General features: G+C 40.0%; 1 pseudogene; it reads left to right on the top strand.

The window, feature by feature from the left end:
- The first annotated feature begins 7,794 nt into the window (after nucleotides 1–7,794).
- Nucleotides 7,795–8,740, top strand: LOC138090681 (annexin A2 pseudogene; annotated as a pseudogene).
- Nucleotides 8,741–16,614: the final 7,874 nt, after the last annotated feature.

Raw genomic sequence — 16,614 nt, 5'->3', positions numbered from 1 at the left:
CGTCCCCTTCTCCTCCTGCCCTCAATCTTTCCCAGCACCAGCGACTTTTCGAATGAGTCAGCTCTTTGCATCAGGTGGCCAGAGTACTGGAGTTTCAGCTTCAACATCAGTCCTTCTAATGAACACCCAGGACTGATCTCCTTTAGGATGCTCTGGTTGGATCTCCTTGCAGTCCAAGGGACTCCCAAGAGTCTTCCCCAACACCACAGTTCAAAAGCATCAATTCCTTGGTGCTCAGCTTTCCTTATGACCAAACTCTCACATCCATACATGGCCACTGGAAAAACCATAGGATTGACTAGACAGACCTTTGTTGGGAAAGTAATGTCTCTGCTTTTTAATATGCTGTCTAAGTTTGTCATAGCTTTTTTTCCCAAGGAGCAAGCATCTTTTAGTTTCATGGCTGCAGACACAATCTGCAGTGATTTTGGAGCCCCCCCCCCCAAAATAAAGTCTATCACTGTTTCCATTGTTTCTCCATGTATTTGCCATGAACTGATGGGACCAGATGCTATGATCTTAGTTTCCTGAATGTTGAGCTTTAAGTCAGCTTTTTCACTTTCCTCTTTCACTTTCATCAAGAGGCTTTTTAGTTCTTCACTTTCTCCCATTAAGGTGGTATCATCTGCATATCTGAGGTTATTGATATTTCTCCCGACAATCTTGATTTTAGCTTGTGCTTCATCCAGTCGTAATGCTCAAACTATCATAAAATTCTGCTTATTCACATGCTAGCAAGGTTATACTCATAATATTTCAAGCTAGACTTTCAGCAGTAAATGAATTGAGAACTTCCAGTTGTACAAGCTGGCTTTAGAAAAGGAAACCAGAGATCAAATTCCCAACATTAATTGGATCATAGAGAAAGCAAGGGTATTCCAGAAAAATCATCTACTTCTGCTTCATTGACTACACTGAAGCCTTTGTGTGGATCACAGCAAACTGTATAAAATTCTTAAAGAGATTGGGAATTCCAGACCACTTACCTGTCTTTCAAGAAACCTGTATGTGGGTCTAGAAGCAACAGTTAGAACCTAACATGAAACAACTGACTGGTTCAGAACTGGGAAAGGAGTACAACAAAGCTGTATATTGTCATCCTGCTTATTTAACTTATATACGGAGTACATCATGTGAAACGACAGACTGGATGACTCACAAGCTGTAATCAAGCTTTCTGGGAGAAATATCAACAACCTCAGATATGCAGATGATACCACTTTAATGGCAGAAAGTGAAGAGGAACTAGAGAGCCTCTTGAGAGGGTGAAAGAGGAGATAAAAAACCTGGCTTAAAACTCAACATTCAAAAAGTAGTTCATGGCACTCAGTCCCTTCACTTCATGGCAAGTAGATGGGGAAAAAGTGGAAACAGTAAGATTTTTTTTTTCTTGGGCTCCAAAATCACTGCAAACCATCTACTTCTGCTTTATTGACTATGCCAAAGCCTTTGACTGTGTGGATCACAACAAACTATGGAAAATTCTTAAAGAGAAGGGAATATCAGACCACATGACCTTCCTCCTGAGAAATATGTATGCAGGTCAAGAAGCAACAGTTAGAACCAGACATGGAACAACAGATTGGTTCTAAATAGGGAAAGGAGCACGTCAAGGCTGTATATTGTCATCCTGGTTATTTAACTTACATCATACATCATGTGAAATGCCAGGCTGGATGAAGCACAAGCTGGAATCAAGATTGCTGGGAGAAATATCAATAATCTGATATGCAAATGATACCACCCTTATGACAGAAAGTGAAGAAGAACTAAAGAGCCTCTTGATGAAAGTGAAAGAGGAGAGTGAAAAAATTGGCTTAAAACTCAACAATCGAAAAACTAAGATTATGGGATCTAGTCCCATCAGTTCATGGCAAATAGATGGGGAAACAGTGACAGACTTTATTTTGGAGGGCTCCAAAATCCCTGTAAATGATGACTGCAGCCTTGAAATTAAAAGTCACTTGCTCCTTGGAAGAAAAGTTATGACCAACCTAGGCAGCATATTAAAAAGTAGAGACATTACTTTGCCAACAAAGGCTCATCTAGTCAAAGCTATGTTTTTTCCAGTAGTCATGTATGGATGTGAGTTGGACTATAAAGAAAGCTGAGCATCAAAGAATTGATACTTTTGAACCGTGGAGAAGACCCTTGAGAGTCCCTTGGACTGCAAGGAGATCCAACTAGTCCATCCTAAAGGAAACCAGTCCTGAATGTTCACTGGAAGGACTGATGCTGAAGCTGAAACTCCAATACTTTGGCCACCTGATGCGAAGAACTGACTCCTTTGAAAAGACCATGATGCTGGGAAAGATCGAAAGCGGTAGGAGAAGGGGCTGACAGAGAATGAGATGGTTGGATGGTATCACCAACTTAATGGACATGATTTTGAGTAAACTCTGGGAGTTGGTAATGGACAGGGAGGCCTGGTGTGCTGCAGTCCATGGGGTCACAAAGAGTTGGACACTGAGTGACTGAACTGAAAATCACTTGGATGGTGACTGTGCTGTGCTAAGTTGCTTCAGTTGTGTCTGACTCTTTGGGACCCTATGGAGTGTAGCCCACCAGGCTCCTCTGTTCATGGGATTCTCTAGGCAAGAATACTGGAGTGGGTTGCCATGCCCTCCTCCAGGGGATCTTCCTGACTCAGGGATGGAACCTGTGTGTCCTTCACTGGTACTAGCGCCACTTTACCACTAGTGCCGCCTGGGAAGCCCCATGGTAGTGAATACATCCATGAAACTTAAAAACTTTTGCTTCTTAGAAGAAAAGCTGTGACAAACCTAGACAATATAGTAAAAAGCAGAGACATCACCTTGACGACAAAGGTCCATATAGTCAAAGCTATGGTTTCCTCCAGTAGTCATGTATGGATGTGACAGTTAGACCATAAAGAAGGCTGAGCACAAAAAAACTGATGCTTTCAAATTGTGGTGCTGGAGAAGACTCCTGAGAGTCCCTTGGACTGCAAGGAGATCAAATCAGTCAATCCTAAAAGAAATAGACCCTGATACTCATTGGAAAGACTGATGCTAAAGCTGAAGCTCCAAATACTTTGGTCATCTGACTCATTGGGAAAGACCCTGATGGTGGAAAAGACTGAAGGCAAAAGAAGGGGCAGAGGGTCAAATGGTTAGCATCACTGACTCAATGGATGTGAATTTCAGCAAACTCTTAAAGATAGTGGAGGTCAGAGGAGCCTGGCACATTGCAGATCATGGGGTCATAAAAAGTCAGACCCAACTTAGCAACTGAATGACAAGTCAGTCAGTGATCAAATAGAGTGTCTTAAGAGAGAAAGTTGGACGGGTAGATAGCCGGTTACAGACTGAAGAGAAGGAGAAGCCTTGAGAGACCAGGAATCAATGGGTTATGAGAAGGGAGGGAGGAGAGTTCTAGGATGACTTCCCAGTTTCCATCTCAGCGGTTGACTGGATCCAGTGGCTGACATGAGGGGCACAGGGTAAGGGTGTGTCTGGAGGCACATGGTCGTTTTGATTTGGGTCTCTCCATTTCCTTGAGAAAGGCCAGTTGTGGCTTAGGGAGCCTGTTATTGCCTTCCCAATTATATGAATTTATGGAAGGCACCTAGAAAAGTCCCTGTCACACAGTAAGTGCTCAGTAACTTACATGAAGAATACAAGTAAGAAGTACAGAGAGTTACAGCAAGATTCATATATACTGCACTGTCTCTGTTCATAAGATCAAGATCAGTGTGTGGCCCACTGACTCTTAAAGACAGTATACCAGAAACTTCTGACAGAACTAAACCTCAGCCTTCCAAAAAAAGGTTATTAAAGAGTGTAAATATAAACATGCAAAAATAGAGCTCACTGTTTGTAGCCTGGTCTCCTGCAAAGAAAAGCATGGATGCAGCAGAGGGATCTCAGCAGTTTATTCCCATCAAAAGGTATTTGCATTGCATCATTTGTTTGAAGAATGGGTACTGTGAACTTTGAAAATCACCTCATTGCTTGATACCACGGAGGAAGTCACCAAAGTTGTGAATTTTCTTTGTTCTTGTGCTTTTATTATTGTTGGTTTACTGAAATTTTAGAAGATGAAACATAGTATGAAAATATTATTTATATCGATGCTGTTGGGTAGTGAAGTCATGGAAAATTTGCTTGAGAGGTTTACTGAACTGCTTCTCCACCATAGGGAATTAAAAAGCTTTGAAGGACTCAACTCTTCAGACCTCAGGCCACTCATATCTTTTGTATGTGACAAGACTTGTAAACACTCTGATCCTGAAAGTGAAACACTGCTGATGCATTGGATGGAGGAAGTACTCATGTTGAGCTTAAGCTGGATGTGTGAACTAAGTGACTGACCACTGGAACCTGCTTTCATTTCTTATTGTTTCAGTACTCTGAGCACAATGAAATCTTTACCAGCTGAGCCACAAGGGAAGCCCAATGAAATCACCAACAATAAAGAAATGCAGTGCTATCTGATGGTCATAACGTCACATTTCAGGAGACATTCTCAGATTTTGATGTTATATATATATGTATATATATGTTATATATATGCTATGTTATATGTATGTATGTATATGTACGTATATATGTGTGTGTGTATATATATATATATATATATATATATATATATATATATATATAAAAGAAACCTCCTTTTAAATTTGTATAGAGAAGGGGAAAAAATCTAATACTTGTTGGGTTTCCTCCTGCCACTTAAGAGAGAGAGAAAAAAATGTCTGCCACTCACAGTTTATTTCCTCTGTTTGGAGACCCCTGGCTTTCCTGCCTGTTACCCTCTCACACACACACACACACACACACACACACACACACACATATATATATATATATAACCATTTTGAAATTAATATCTATTGAGTGCTTATATGTTCCAGGCACTAGTCTAGGTGTTTTACATGTACTAATTCATTCAAGTCTCACAACAAGCCTATGTGATAATTTCTAGCACTGTTCTCATTTCACAAATATTAAAATGGAGACACAGTAAGGTTAAGATCCAGACTCTAATTCTGGCAGACTCTAACTCTGACTTTTGTGCTATTAACCACTCTGTGTAAACTTGAAGATGTATCTAAATCACCAAACATCAACCTTATCAGTGGGACTTCATTTCCATGGAACTGATTATAGTGAAAGTTAATCACACTCACCAAGAAAATAAATTTTCCTAGAATTGTAGAAAGCACTGGATAAATTCCTGAACTTAAAATATCCTACAATGTGGTCTGACTTAGCAATACTTGAGTGCATTTTCTTTTTCTAAAGAAATCATTGAGGTCAGTGCCAAGAACCCTCAGTAGTGAGTAAATCTGGATCCTGTGTTGAGATATGACCTGCTGGAGCACCCTCTACAACTCCGTTTGTTATATACCTGTCCTCATGGACTTCATCAATCCTCTTAAAATCAACCCACATTTAGCATAGGCCCATAAGAATGCACTTTGTATGAGCTATTAATCTAACTGCTTTTATATTGCTTTTGTGTGGTCGTTAAATTGTTCAGTCAGCTTCGCTGCTGCTGTTGTCTTTTAAGGTGTGGCCTTCATGTTCTGAAGTATGGCATGGTAGTTTAGTGACTGATCCTCTCATTAAAGAAAACTAAAAATACTGGACAAAATAAATAATTAAAAACTCTTTTAAAATGAACCAATAGATTGGGAAAAAATTACAGGTAAATTCAGAAGCCTTAAAATCACATAAAAACCAGAAAGATAAACCTGTACTAATGTCAGCATTTATAATGAGTTTCAATTTTCACATATCTTGCAAGACATAGAGGGTTTGTTAAAAGTAAAGAGACTCATAGGAGTCTATACTCCCAGTATAAATCCATAAACCTAGAGCCCAAAGGCTACAATTTATTACAAGGGTGAATTAAAGAGAAATCAGTGTCATGCCCAGCTGCCTTAAATCTGGGACTAAATAGAAGAAAAGCATTTCTTTTGAGAATTAGTAAGTACCAGCTAGACCTTGTGCAGATTTGTGGCCCACAATTCACACTATCCTGGGGGTTCAAAAAACTAAAGCCAAACATTTATATTTTTGTATGATCCTGAGCTAGCAATGTCCTCAGGTGCTTGGCAGTAGCAAATAGAAAATATCACAGAAGAAAGTAATTTCAATCCAAGCATCAGAGAATTCCCACAGATACAGGTTTAAGAAACATGAGCTTACCAAAAAATCACAAAACACAAGGAAACAAGATACCATGAGTGAGGTCCCAGAAGGGAAAAAGTAGAGGGTGTATAGCGGTTCACAACCTAGGGCAACTTTGCCCTCCAAAAGACATTGTTGGTTGTCACAGCTAGGAGGGGAATGTGTATGCTCTTGGCATCTAGTGTGCAGAGCCCAGTTGCTGTCAAACACTCTCTAATGTGCAGGACAGTCTTCTACAATAAAGTCTTCTCTGGCTCAAGAGGTCAATAGTGTTAACACTGAGAAACCCTGAGAGAGTAGAATCATGCCTACAAGCCTTCTATTTTGGATCTGAAAAAACATATATAATATGTATAAACTTAAGGAAAATTAAAATATCCAAAAACAGCAATTGAACTAAAAAACAATTGAACTAAATTATAAGATAATTGAAAACAGTTGAACAATTGTAAAACAATTGAACTAAAAAATTCAGTGGAACAAACATTCTGAAAAATAGCTTGGAATTATCTAGTAAAATTAAAGACATACATAATCTGTGACCCAACAATTCCACTCCTAGTACATAGCCTTGAGAAATTCATGCACATGTGTTTCAATATGCGTTGTTGAAAATAGTGCCTCCATAAAAAGGGGAAAAAACTAATCCAGATATCCATCAAAAATAGAATAAAAAGTGTAATATTTTCATGAACTGTACTGCCTCAAAGCATGGAAAGTAAGTGAACCACAGGTACAAACATGGATTAATTTTCAAATATCATGTTGAATAAAAGATGTAAGACCCTAAATATAAGATGTGAAGATGTATAAGATCTAAAGATGTAAGACTCTAAATATAGAGTATTACATTAAACAGACAAACAAAAATGGATATAGGTGGTAAAACTGTAAAGAAAAGCAAAGAAATTATTAGACTAAAGTCAGAGTGATGATTATCTCTCATGGAGGAAGTGGTGGTTGAGGATCAGGAGCAGAGACAGAAATTCTGGACTTCGGAACAGTTCCATTTCTAGGGTGATTACTTAGTATTTGTTTCATAATAATTGTAAAGCTGTGAAAGTGAAAATGTCGGTCCCTTGGGCGTGTCTGATTCTTTGCGGCCCCATGAACTGTAGCCCTTCAGGCTCCTCTGTCTATGGAATTCTCCAGGAAAGAACACTGGAGTGGGCTGTCATTTCCTTCTCCATTTATATTTTGCACTTTTCTGAACTGTGTTACATTTTCTCAATTAAAAAAAAAAGTTTGAAAAAGGCGTTTGAAGAATGAAATGGACAGGTTAAACACCAGCTTAGGAAAAGCTGAAAGTGAGATTTACAATATTGGAAGACAGATCTAAAGAAACTCTTCAGAACACAGTTCAGAGAGACAAAGAGATAAAAAGTAGGAAAGAAAGACTGAACTGGAATTCTTAAGATGTGAGACAAAGAGGGGCAGTATTTGAAGAGCTAAAGGCTGAAAATTTCTCAGAACTGAAGAATAAATAACTGACAAAATTGGGAAGCCCAGCTAATCACAAGCAGTTTAAATAAAAATTATACACACCTATAACATATATGGAAAATTTCATAATGTATAAATTTTTAAAAAGGGCTCCATGTAGCTCTTGGTACTTGACCCGACTTCTGTCAAAATGTCTCCTGTTCCTGAATTTCTGTGCAAGCCCAGCATGAAGGGTAACCACACTACACCTTTAAGTACAGACAGGTCAGTCAAAGCATAGGACAACTCTGATGATGAGTAGGATGCTTTGAACATTGAAACAGCCATCAAAACCAAAGGTATGGATGAGGTTTCTATCATCCACATTATGACCAAATGAGGCAATGAAAAGAGACAGGATATTGCCCACCAGAGAAGGATCGAAAAGCACTGAAGTCAGCCTTGTCCAGCCACCTAAAGATGGTGATTTGAGAACTATTGAAAACACTTGCTCAGTATTATGCTTCTGATTTGAAAGACTCCGTGAAGGGGCTGGGGTGCAATGAGGACTCCCTGAAATTATTTGCTCAAGTACCAACCAGGAGCTACAGAAAATCAACCGAGTCTACAAGGAAATGTAAAAAATTGATCTGGAGAAGGATATTATTTCTGAAACATCTGGTGACTGCTGCAAGTAGTCAGTTGCCCCTGTAAAGGGTAGAAGAGGAGAGGATGGCTCTGTCATTACGTACTAACTGACCAAGATACCTGCAGTCTCTATTGTACTAAAGAAAAGAGGAGAGAACTGATGTTCTTAATGGATAAACATCATGACCAAATGGAGTGTGAGTCACCTCCAGAAAGTACTTGAAAGGTACAAGAGTTATGTCCCTTAGAGACTTATAAACATATTAGAGAGCATAAAGAAAGAGGTCAAAGGAGACTGGGAAGATGTTTTCCTAAACCTGGCCCAGAGTATTCATAATAAATTCCTGTATTTTGCTGCATATGACTCATGAAGGGCAGGCCCTCATTATAAGGGCTTGATTCGAATCATGGTCTCCCACAATTCCAAGCTGCTGTGCTACTACATCCAGCAAGACACCAAGAGTGACTACCAGGAAGTGCTCCGTGCCTGTGTGTTGGGGATGGCTTAAGCATGAGATAGCATGGACATCCAGAAGTGGTGTTCCTTTGCTTCCAGCCAACAGTCCTAGAAAATCAGCTTGCCACAAACAGCCCCCTGTGCCCATTCCCTGTGAGGATGATGTTAGTATTGCTCGCCTTGGTCCCAACCTTATTTCAGCTGCCCAAGCATTTTCTGCCTTTCCTGTCTAGTCTTCCTTTTTATCCAAAAAAAAAAAAAAAAAAAAAAGAACATTTCAAGGAGTTGGAAGTGCCATCTCTGATGTGAAACACTTTGCCTCTTGCGTACTATGTCATAATGTCATAAACAGATGGATAAAATAAATTTTTATTTTAAAAATTAAAAAAATAAAAATTAAAGAGAAAAGATATTAAAAGCAGTCAGCAAGAAAAAATATATAACCTTCAAGTAACTGATACCTAGACTGACTCCTTTTTTCATCCACAGTGAAAGTTAGAGGATAGTACAATAATATTCTTTAATGTGATAAAGAAAAATAAATCTATTATAAATCTATTATATTATCATATGTATGAAAATAACATCCATGAGAGATATAAAAACGTTAAATAACTCATGGAATAAAGACATTTTTAATTGAAATTAAAAATATTTAGAAAGGCTTACAGACAAAACATTACATGTCACTCTTGTGAAATACAATTAAAGTGGTACTTTAAAGAAAAATTATAGTCTTAAATGCCTATATTAGAAAATAAATCAGAAGGAGGGCCAATATGGGTAGAGGTGTAGGACGTGGAGCTTACCTCCTCCCACAAATACATCAAAAATACGTCTATGTGTGGAACAATTCTCATAAAACATCTACTGAACACTGGTAGAAGACCTCAGACTTCTGAAAGAGTAAGAAAATCTCCATGCAACTAGGTATAACAAAAGGAAAAAAGGAGAGAGAGAGAGAGAGAGAGAAAGGAATCAGGATAGGACCCGTGCTCTTGGGCGGGAGCTGTGAAATAAAAACATTGCCACACCCTGGGAAGTCCCCTCACTGGTGTAAAGACCAGCCAGGATGGAAGGGGAGCTTCAGAGACTTGGAGGAGAGCGCAACTGGTTTGTGTAAGGCAAAACAGAGAGAGACTTGCCCAGATGTTCAATACCATCACCATGCACTCCTCAGTCTGAGATGCTTGTCTGCCAGGGCAGGCAGGAAGTGAGTGCCAACGCTGGGGCTTCAGAGGTCAGACATGAGGAGACAGCTGGGATTGACTGCATAGAGACAGCCTGAACGGACAGGAGAGGGGTGCGGTTACAACCAAGGGTATATGCAGAAAAAACGTGGGCCAGCCGGAGAGACAAGGTACCATTATTGGGGGTTGTGCTAGGGAAGGGGCAGGATCACTACAGAAACTTCTTTCCCTTCTGCATGCTCTCAGGCAACAGGACACAACCTACACAAGCTCTCATGGTGAGCATGAGCTCCCATTGCCATAGTGGGTTCCAGAGGTGGGTGCAGGCCACCTTCACTGCCAAGAGAATCAGGAGTGAGTGCCAATCACTGTCCCCTGTCATGGGCCCAGGAAGCTTGCACAGACTGCTGCCACTGCTGAGAGACACACGAGCAATAGTCAATCACTGTCCTTGCTGGTGTGGCCTCCAGGAGTACATGCAAGCCACTACATCTGCACATCCCCTATGAAGGGGATAATAGCCAGGGCATGCTAAGGAAAGAAAGAGGCAGAAGGCATCCAGACTAAAAGCAGCCCTCATGCCAAAAGGATTAAAGCCACACAAGTTACACAAGGACACTGCTGCATGTAAATAGCTGTCTAAGACTACAGTAGATAATTTTCTCCTAAATTCAGAGTAAGAGAAATAGAAGTAAAATGAAGAAGCAGAGGAACCTCAGTTAAAAGGCAATGAAACAAATGTCAAACTTGTGAAATACAAATTTTCATTCTATTTTATGGTTGAGTAATATTCCATTATATATAATATAAATATATATATATCACATATTTTTTAATCCATTCATCTTTTTATGGGCATTTAAGTTACTTCCATATTTTGGCTATTGCAAACAATGCTGCTATGAATAATGGAGTACATACATCTTTTCAAATTTGTTTATTTGTTTTCTTCTGATAGATACCTAGAGTAGAACTGCTAAATAATGAAACAGTTCTATTTTTAGTTTTTGAGGAGACTCTGTACTGTTTCCCAAGTGGCTACCTAAATTTACATTCCCACCAACAGTATACTGGGTTCCCTTTTCTCCACATCCTTGCCAATATTTTTTATCTGTGATATTTTGATGATAGCCACTCTGACTGACTTTATTTTTTTGGGCTCCAAAATCACTGCAGATGGTGACTGCAGCCAGGAAATTAAAAGACGCTTACTCCTTGGAAGAAAAGTTATGATCAACCTAGATAGCATATTGAAAAGCAGAGATATTACTTTGCCAACTAAGGTCCATCTAGTCAAGGCTTTGGTTTTTCCAGTGGTCATGTATGGATGTGAGAGTTGGACTGTGAAGAAAGCTGAGTGCCAAAGAATTGATGCTTTTGAACTGCAGTGTTGGAGAAGACTCTTGAGAGTCCCTTGGACTGCAAGGAGATCCAACCAGTCCATTCTGAAGGAGATCAGCCCTGGGATTTCTTTGCAAGGAATGATGCTAAAGCTGAAGCTCCAGTACTTTGGCCACCTCATGCGAAGAGTTGACTCATTGGAAAAGACTCTGATGCTGGGAGGGATTGGGGCCAGGAGGAAAAGGGGACGACCAAGGATGAGATGGCTGGATGGCATCACCGACTCGATGGACGTGGGTCTGAGTGAACTCCAGGAGTTGGTGATGGACAGGGAGGCCTGGCGTGCTGCAATTCATGGGGTCGCAAAGAATCGGACACAACTGAGCGAATGAACTGAACTGAACTGAACTCTGACAGGTATATATAGTGATTTTAATTTCTTAACTAGAATGCTTAACACATCAATTTTAGTCTGCTTTCTTTTTTTATTGAAGTGTAGTTGATCTATAATATTGTGCTTATTTCTGCTATACAGCAAAGTGATTAAGATACACACACACACACACACACTCATGTGTTCAATTGCTTCAGTTATGTCTGACTCTTTGCTACCCTATGGACTGTAGCCCACTAGGCTCTGAATACTGGAGTGGGTTACCATGCCCTCCTCCAGGGGATCTTTCCGATCCAGGGATCGACCTCACATCTCCTGTGTCTCCTGCATTGTACACAGATTCTTTCCCACTGAGCCATTCTTTTTTATATTACTTTTCCATTAAGGTTTATCTCAGGACATTGATATAATTCCCTGTGCTATACAGTAGGACTTTGTTGTCTATCTATTCTGTATGTAATCGTTTACATCTACTAACCCCAAACTCCCAGTCCAATCCTCTCCCATCCCTCTCCCTTGGAAACCACAGATCTGTTCTCTCTTCCTATGATTTTGTTTCTGCTTTGTATACAAGTTCGTATTTTAGATTCCACATGCAACTGATATCATATGGTATTTGTTTTTCCTTTTCTGACTTACTTTACTTAGTATGATAATCTCTACTTGCACCCATGTTAATGCAAAAGGCATTACTCCATCCTTTTCTATGGCTAGTATTATTCCCTCATTTATGTCTTCCTTATCCATTCATCTGTCAATGGACATTTAGGTTGTCTCCATGTCTTGGCTATTGTGAATAGAGCTGTTATGAACATAGGGGTATGTGTATCTCTTTAAATTATAGTTTCATTCAGATATACGTCCAGGAGTGGGATTGCAGATCATATGGTAAATCTATTTTTAGTTTTCTGAGGAACCTCCATACTGTTTTCCACAGTGGCTGCACCAACTTACATTCCCACCAACAGTGTAGGAGTGTTCCATTTTCTCTACATCTTCTCTAGCATTTGTTACTTGCATACTTTTTAATAAGGCCACTCGGAGTGGTGTAAGGTGGTACCTCACTGTAGTTTTGACTTGCATTTCTCTAATCATTAGCAATGTTGAGCATCTTTTTATGTGTTTATTGGCCATCTGTATGTCTTCTGCCCATTTTTCAACTGGATTGCTTGTTTTTTTGTTGTTGCGTTGCATGAGCTTTGTATATTTGGAAATAAAGTCCTTATTAATCACATTGTTTGCAAATATTTTCTCCCATTCCATAGGCTGTCTTTTTGTTTTGTTCATGGGTTCCTTTGCTATGAAAAAGCTTGTAAGTTTGATTAGTTTGCTTTTTGTTTATTTTTGTTTTTATTCCTATTACCTTGGGAGACTGACCTAAAAAAACTTTAGTAAAATTTCCTATGTTCTCTTCTAGGAATCTTATGGTGCCTTGTCTTATGTTTAAGTCTTTAAACCATTGTTATTTTATTTTACTTTTTAGCTTTTCTTTATGAATCTTTTTTTCTCTTTATTTTTTAAGCCATTGTTAGTTTATTTTTGTGCATGGTGGGAGGATGTGTTCTAACTACATTGATTTACATGCAGCTGTGCAACTTTCCCAGTCCAACTTGCTGAAAAGACTGTCTTTTCCCCATTGAATATTCTTGCCTCCTTTGTAAAATATTAATTATACATGTGTGTGGGTTTTTTCTTGGGCTTTCTATTATGTTCCATTAATCTTTATGGTTGATTTTGTGCCAGTACCACACTGTTTTGATTATTGTAGCCTTGTGGTATTGTCTGAAATCTGGGTGAATTATGCCTCCTGCTTTGTTCTTTTTCTGAGAATTGCTTTGGAGTTTTATTAATGATCCCATACAAACTTTAGGATTATTTGTTCCAATCTGTGAAAAATGTCATGGGTAATTCAATGGGGATTGTATTAAATCTGTATATTGTTTTGAGTAGTATGGTCATTTTAACAATATTAATTCTTCCAATCCAAGAGCATGGAATATCTTTCTGTTTCTTTAAATCATCTTTAATTTCCTTTATTAATATTTTATAGTTCTTAGCATATGTCTTTCACCTTCTCAGGTTTAAGGGCTTTTTTTTTAGTGCAATTTAAAAAGGTATTGGTATTTTTTCTTTTTTTTTACGTTCTCTGATATTTCACTTAAAGTTAGTATAAATAAATGGAACTGATTTCTCCACATTAATATTGTATCCTGCTACCTTCTGAACTCATTTATTAATGCTGGTAGTTCTATGTGGCATCTTTTGGGTTTTCTGTATATAACATCTTATCACCTGCATATAATGACAACTTTACCTCTTCCCTTCCAATTTGGACATATTTTATTTCTTTTTCTTCTCTGTTTTCTGTGGCTAGGACTTCCAATACTATATTGAAAATAAGTGGTGACAGTGGCCATCCTTGTCTCATTGCAGATTTTAGCAGGAGGTCTTTCAGGGTTTCATCTTTGAGTATTATATTGGCTGTCAGTTTCTCATAAATAGCTTCTATTTTATTCTAAGTTTTTAATTATAGTATAGTTGCTCTACAGTGTTGTGTTAGCTTCTGCTGGAGAGAAAAGTGGGTCAGATACACACACACAGACACACACAGACACACACACACACAGACACACACACACACACACACACACCAACTGCTTTTTAGATTTCCTTCTCAGTTAGGTCACCACAGATCGTTGAGTAGAGTTCCCTGTGCTATTCAAGAGATTCTCATTGGTTATCCATTTTATACATACATCAGTTTTCCCTGGTAAAGAATCTGCCTGCAATGCAGGAGATCCAGGTTCAATTCCTGGGTGGGGAAAATTCTCTGGAGAAGCAAATGGCAACCCACTCCAGTATTCTTGCCTGGAAAACCCAGTGAACAGAAGCACCTGGTGGGCTACAGTCCATGGGGTCATGAAGAGTCTGACACAACTTAGCAACTAAACCACCACCATATATGTCAATCCCAATCTCCCAATTTGTCCCACACCCCATCACCCCCCCCCCCCGGTAACCTTAAATTTGTTCTCTACATCTGTAACTCTATTTCTACTTCATAAATAAGTTCAACTGTACCATTTTTCTGTCTCAGTCTCTGTAGGGTCTCTGGTCCTGGTGTGCACAAGGTTTGTTTGAGCCCTCTGAGCATCTCTGGTGGTTATGGGGTTTGATTCTAAATGTGATTTCACCACTCCTACCATCTTACTGGCGCTTCTCCTTTGCCACTGGACACAGGGTATCTCCTCACAGCCACTCCAGTGCCACAAAGCCACCACTGCAGGGTCATGCAGTCACTGCTCCAGCGTCTACCATCTTGCTGGGGCTTCTCTGCCTGTAGACATGGGGTACATCCTCTTTCCAGTGCTGTGCAGCTGCCATTCCAGAGGGGGCACCAGTCAGCAGTGGAGTGCCACAGGGGTGGGGGCCCTGGGTGCAGCAGATTTGAGTATGACATAAGCCCTCTTGGAGGAGGTTGCCATTAACCTCACCACAGAGCTGCCAGAACTTACACAGGACTGGAAAACAGACTCTTGCAGGGCACAAACAGAACTCTGGCTGCACCAGAACCCAGGAGAAAGGAGCAGTGACCCCACAAATGACAGACCCAGACTTGCCTGTGAGTGTCCAGAAGTTTCTGGCAGAGGCGTGGGTCAGAGGTGGTCTGTTATAGGGTGGGGGCACTGAGTGTAGCAGTGAGTGCACGGGACCTTTTGAAGGAGGTACCCATTGTTTTCATTCAGTTCAGTTCAGTTCAGTCGCTCAGTCGTGTCCGACGCTTTGCGACCCCATGAATCGCAGCATGCCAGGCCTCCCTGTCCATCACCATCTCCCGGAGTTCACTCAGACTCACATCCATCGAGTCCGTGATGCCGTCCAGCCATCTCATCCTTGGTTGTCCCCTTCTCCTCCTGCCCCCAATACCTCCCAGCATCAGAGTCTTTTCCAATGAGTCAGCTCTTCACATGAAGTGGCCAAAGTACTGGAGCATCAGCTTTAGCATCATTCCTTCCAAAGAAATCCCAGGGTTAATCTCTTTCAGAATGGACTGGTCGGATCTCCTTGCAGTCCAAAGGACGCTCAAGAGTCTTCTCCAACACCACAGTTCAAAAGCATCAATTCTTCAGTGCTCAGCCTTCTTCACAGTCCAACTCTCACATCGATACATGACCGCAGGAAAAACCATAGCCTTGACTAGACGGACCTTAGTCGGGAAAGTAATCTCTCTGCTTTTGAATATGCTATCTAGATTGGTCATAACTTTTCTTCCAAGGAGTAAGCGTCTTCTAATTTCATGGCTGTAGTCACCATCTGCAGTGATTTTGGAGCCCAAAAAGATAAAGTCTGACACTGTTTCTACTGCTTACCCATGTATTTACCATGAAGTGATGGGACCAGATGCCATGATCTTAGTTTTCTGAACGTTGAGCTTTAAGCCAAATTTTCACTCTCCTCTTTCATTTCCATCAACAGGCTTTTTAGCTCCTCTTCACTTTCTGCCATAAGGGTGGTGTCATCTGCATATCTGAGGTTATTGATATTTCTCCCAGCAATCTTTATTCCAGCTTGTGTTTCTTCCATCCCAGCTTTTCTCATGATGTACTCTGCATATAAGTTAAATAAGCAGGGTGACAATATACAGCCTTGACGTACTCCTTTTCCTATTTGGAACCAGTCTGTTGTTCCATGTCCAGTTCTAACTGTTGCTTCCTGACCTGCATACAGATTTCTCAAGAGGCAGGTTAGGTGGTCTGGTATTTCCATCTCTTTCAGAATTTTCCACAGTTTATTGTGATCCACACAGTCAAAGGCTTTGGCATAGTCAATAAAGCAGAAATAGATGTTTTTCTGGAACTCTCTTGTTTTTTCCATGATCCAGCAGATGTTGGCAATTTTATCTCTAGTTCCTCTGCCTTTTCTAAAATCAGTTTGAACATCAGGAAGTTCATGGTTCATGTATTGCTGAAGCCTGGCTTGGAGAATTTTGAGCATTACTTT

Source organism: Capricornis sumatraensis, chromosome 14 (assembly GCF_032405125.1).
Source record: "Capricornis sumatraensis isolate serow.1 chromosome 14, serow.2, whole genome shotgun sequence".
Lineage (NCBI taxonomy): Eukaryota > Metazoa > Chordata > Mammalia > Artiodactyla > Bovidae > Capricornis > Capricornis sumatraensis.
The sequence above is the reverse complement of the archived record's forward strand: the minus strand, read 5'-3'. Positions and strand labels throughout refer to the sequence as shown.